Below are 5,297 nucleotides of genomic sequence, written 5' to 3'. Positions count from 1 at the left end.
GGCAAGATGGTTCATCTGATAGGAGGAAGTGATAGGAACCAGATTTTCAGCTGGGGGTGTGGGGCTCCTTTCAGACATAGAAGGCATCACCCATAGCAGTGCTCTCTCTGTCCCCCAGGCCTATGTGCCAGCTCCGGAGAAGACCCTGCAGGTGGCATTTTTGGATATCTTGTCTTTGACACATTTCCAGAAATTCTTTTCCTCTATTTTTGACAGCATCTCTCACATCCACACCAACCCTTTTGAACCCTGTTTTTGCACACGCTGTCTTGCTGACACTGCACCCCAATCCCTAGGGCAGTGCCACATGTATTCCTTGAACTAAAATTCTTCTTTGGAAGCATGGCTGAGCAAACAAGCAGGCATTTTCCATCAGTCATGGGCTGGGTCACCTCTCCACAAAACAGACTAAGAGTCTCCATGGGCTTGTGCACTTTCTTGTGGGCTTCAGGGACCCAGGACTGATGGGAGACTTTGCAAGGCATCTATAAGGGTTGAAGTCAGGCAGTGAGACTCAGGAAGCTACCCTCATCTGACTTTCACCGAGGGCCTGTGGTGGCTGTGAAACTGGATCTAGAAAATTCCTCCCACTTGCAGTTGGTTAAATGACAGCAGCGCCCATTCTCACCAAATCACCTCCCTCCAATTACCTGAGAGGCTCCAGTTACTCTGTTTAAGTCCCGAGGCCTGGGCACTCTTTCCTACTGTTTGTCTTTAGTAACTTTCTCCTAGGAGCCTTGGAGAACCATACAAAGTCGATTTGCTGTATTTCTTCAAGAACCTGATGCACGCAAATGCATTTGTGTTTCCAGAAACAGGAGATGCTGCCAGCAGCCAATTCTACTTTGCATCTGATTTAATTCAGCACACTTTTTACTGTCACTTATATTGTTCTAGACCAGGGGACAGCAAACTTTCTGTAAGGGGCCGGGTAGTAAATATTTTGGCTTTTAAGGCCATACATGTCTGTTGCAATGACTCAAGCCTGCCATTATAGTACAGAAGCAGCCATTGAGTAGATGTCAATGAATGCGTGTGGCTGTGTACCAATAAAGCTTTATTACAAAAGCAGATTTACAAAAGCAGCTGGAGGGCCATATTCAGCCCTCAAGCCATAGTTTGCCACGGCCAGATATAGGGCCTGAGCTGGGTACTGGAAAGGCAGTGGTGAGCCAGACAGTTTCTCTGCCCCCACGGAGCTCCAGCTGAATTAATTTTTTCATTAGGGCTGAACAGTTTCTGATTCCTGTGTAATTTGATTTTTAGCTCTCTCTGGGGTGCAGGTGGCATTACTTGGAAGAATAAAAATTAAATGCTACATTGTTTGCAACATTGTTAAACCAGAAGTCCCCTCCCAGTTTTCCCATAGAACCAATATATTTAAAGGAAATTATGTGAAATTCACAGAAGGAATGGCTCCTTCTGTGAATCTAACGATAGTGTCGAGGTCATTCCATTTCTTCGATCCCTCATTCTCTATATTCGGGGCCCTCTTTCCCATCTTGGCTCAAGGCTGGCAAATGCTCAGGCTGTAAGGAATTTTTTTTTTAACCATAAAATGGGAAATCCATCGTTTTCCTGAAGATCACTCGTGTATGCAGTGATACACAGTGCTAGCACTCTATGTAGTATAACATAATGAAAATGGAAAAGAGGATTTGAACTTTCACCCTTCCTGTGTGTCCGTTGTTAGTATAATGAGTGAATGTTACTGTCAGCAAAGCAGATGTGAAATTACTGTTTGGGAGTCCAAGAGGCTGCAGGTTAGTTTTTTGTTGTTACTCTGATTTTCCTATTTTCCTACTTATTTGCTCATTTATTAAACTGTTGTAGAATACACATAACTTAAAATTCTGTACGCGGGCCTCTCACTGTTGTGGCCTCTCCCATTGCGGAGCACAGGCTCCGGACGCGCAGGCTCAGCGGCCATGGCTCACGGGCGCAGCCGCTCCGTGTCATGTGGGATCTTCCCAGACCGGGGCACGAACCCGTGTCCCCTGCATCGACAGGCGGACTCTCAACCACTGCGCCACCAGGGAAGCCCCCCAGCCATTTTTAAGAATACAGTTCAGTGGCATTAAGTACATTCACATTATTGTACAACCATCACCACCGTTCATCTCCAGAACGTTTTCATCTTCCCCAACTGAAACTGTTCCCATGAAACACTAACTTCCCATCCCCCTCCCCCAGCCCCTGGCACCCCACCCTGGAGGTGACCGCTCTAGGGACCTCACGTAAATGGAATCATGCGGTATTTGTCCTTTTGTGACGGGCTTATTTCACTTAGCATAACGTCCTCAAGTTTCATCCATGTCGTAGTATATGTCAGAATGTCCTTCCTTTTTAAGGCTGAATAATATTCCATCGTATAGATGTATGTACATCGTGCACGTCGTATGCACCTTGTGTGTTATGTATATACGATGTTTTGTCATCCGTGCATCCCTTGATCAATTTTATTTTACTTTCACATTCACGAAAAGAATTTCGTTAAAAATAGCAAAGTTTTACCATTGAAACCTCTATTCCCAATTGCTTCTTTAGAAATCGTTTTGCTTTTATTGAGGTGAAATTCACGTAACATACAATTAACCATTTAAAGTATATAATTCAGTGGCATTTAATACATTCACGATGTTGTGCAACCACCACCTCTAGTTCCAGAACATTTCCATCACCCCAAAAAGAGACCCATCCCCATGAGCAGTCACTCCCCACTTCCCTCCCCCAGCCCCTGACAACCACTGATCTTGCTTTCTGTCTCTATGGATTTGCCTGTTCTAGACATTTCACGTAAATGAAATCATACACCACATGGCCTTTCATGTTTGGCTTCTCTCCCTCAGTCTGATGTTTTCAAGGTTCATCGACGTTTGGAGCGTGTGTTGTCAGCGCTTCCTTCCGTTTTATGGCTGAGTAATATTCCATTGTGTGGATGGGCCACGTTGTGTTAGTTTTTTCATTCTTTGATGGATACTCGGGTTCTTCCTACTTTTTGGCTGTCATGAATAGTGCTGCAATGAACACCCCAATTATTTCTTAAACCAACACGCCAACAACGGCAACAACGATAATAAAAATAATTGCCACAACTTTTCTTCCAGGCGAAAATCTTGCAGGGGCCCCTCCCACTCAAAGAGGCACCCCTGAGACGCCCGCTTACACTGCAGAAAGGTCCAGGACGAGGTCACCTGCACTGACGCTCTCCCTGTGCATTTCCATAGGGTGCCTGAGTCTCCCTGTGCAGAAGTCGGCTCAGTTGCCAGTGACATCAGGACTGTCCCAAGACATGGCAGTCCCCCCACCTCCAGTCCCACCTCCCAGAGGCCAGCAGGAGTAAGTGGAATGAGTGGGCGTGTTCCTTTGGAGTTCTACTGTCTCTCTTTTTTTTTGGTCACACCACGAGGCATGCAGGATCTTAGTTCCCCGACCAGGGATCGAACTCAGGATCTCGGCAGTGAAAGCACAGAGTCCTAACCCAGACTGGACCACCAGGGAACTCCCTGTCTCTCTCTTCATAACGGCCACCATTCTTTCATTGAGCACCTACTGTGTGCCAGGCATAGGGCAGGCCCCATCCATCAGACAGCAGCTACCAAGACAGCTGCTAAGGACCCCTTTTGACAGGGGAGGAAATGGGGGCCTGGGAGTCACAGGTTGACAGTGATGGACTCAGGAGCACAGCTCAGACCTGTCCAGTGTCCCCAGCCCCTGCCTTATGATGACTCAAAATGAACCGATGAGCCCCCAGCAAGCTGGCCTAAGTCACCCCAGACCTTGTTGAGGAAATGAGACATCAGGATGTGTTTGAGGTTTGGGGTTCAACGGAAATACACCAAGAATGTGGAGAATTCTGCTTCTGAGAGCTGGGATTGGCACCTCTGGGCATATTTTAAAGCCAAGTGAAAAATGGGGCTGGCTGGACTCCTGATTCCTGGTTTTTCTCTTTGCTTTGAAATATCATAGAACCCTGAGGCCACAGACAGGGGGTTTGGCCAAGGAGTGTGTCTTTCGGTCTTGGGACAGTCCCCAAAAGGCCAACTCGGGGTCAAGGTTGAAATCAGGGGTGATGGAGGCGGAGGGCAATCAGGATGTCCTGGAGAAGGCAGGATGGCAGCCTCTCGAACAGCGAACAGCATCTGGCATTCGGCGGGTGCAGAACTATTTCCTGAATGACTGTGACAATTTAGAGCCGCGTGTCTCAAAGTGTGGCTGAGCCAGCCCCCGGGGCGCGGCACACATGGCAACTTCTGGGCACTGCCCAAGACCCACCAGATAAGATTCAATCCCCCATGGAGGATGGAGGGGAGGAAACAGCAGAGGCCGAGCTCCCACAGTACGTGTGTCAGAGGGAACTTGACTCTGATTTACTTTTCTGACCAGCCCGGGGGAAGCTCTGGCTCCCAGAGATTGGGCAGTTGCCGGGGGCCGCAGCCAAGAGGCAAACACCAGAGCTGGGGTGACCCGGGCTGTCAGACTCCAAGTCCTGTCTACACTGCGTGCTGCACACTCCCCCACATTAACATCAGCACCGACTCCTGGAGTTGGTCAGAAATCCTGCTACCCCAGGAGAGCCTGAATTTGGGGTTTGGTTGCGTATGAGGGCCCCGGGAACAGAGCCACTACATCTGCTCGTGGTGCTGACTCCTTCTCAGCCAGGACCCCCCGGTCATGCGGCACCCCTCACTCCTGGCTGCTCAGGCCCCATCGGATGGGGGTGCCAGATACCCATGCAGGTGCCCCCGCCCCAGAGGTCGGGCCCACGTGGTGGGGAGAAGAGGTTTTGCTGGGGGAGTCAGGGCAGTCTTCCCAGAGGAGGTGACGCTTGAGCTAAACCTTGAAGGATGGACTGTCCCTCCATGGATACATAGGAAGGGCTTTTTGGCATAAGGAAAAGCCTCTGCAAAGATGTGGGGTTGGGGAGGAGCAAGAGTGAGTCGGATCGGGGCTCGGAGATCAGGGTGAAAGGTGGAGAGTGACGTGGGAGAAGCAGAGGCTCAGAGGAGAGAGACTGCTGACCATTAAGGACCAGAATGCAGAGTGAAGGAGTCTCCAGCATGTTCTAAACAAGCAAGGGAGGAGGCTTTCTGGACGACTGGGGCAGGCTCTCAGAAGCAGCCCCCCAGCGCACCCCACTGGAGCCACGAGGTGAGCTGCCCTTGGGGGTGCCGGGGTCACCCGCGCGCATCAGGGCAGGCTCCCATTCTGGAGGCCACGACCCCATGGGAACCACAAGAAATCCCCAAGGGACACCCGGAGACCTCACGGACCCGCCCTCCCCCCCAAGATCTGCA

The sequence above is a fragment of the Neophocaena asiaeorientalis genome, unplaced genomic scaffold (assembly GCF_003031525.2).
Source record: "Neophocaena asiaeorientalis asiaeorientalis breed wild unplaced genomic scaffold, Neophocaena_asiaeorientalis_V1.1 scaffold87, whole genome shotgun sequence".
Lineage (NCBI taxonomy): Eukaryota > Metazoa > Chordata > Mammalia > Artiodactyla > Phocoenidae > Neophocaena > Neophocaena asiaeorientalis.
This window is presented reverse-complemented; position numbering follows the sequence as displayed.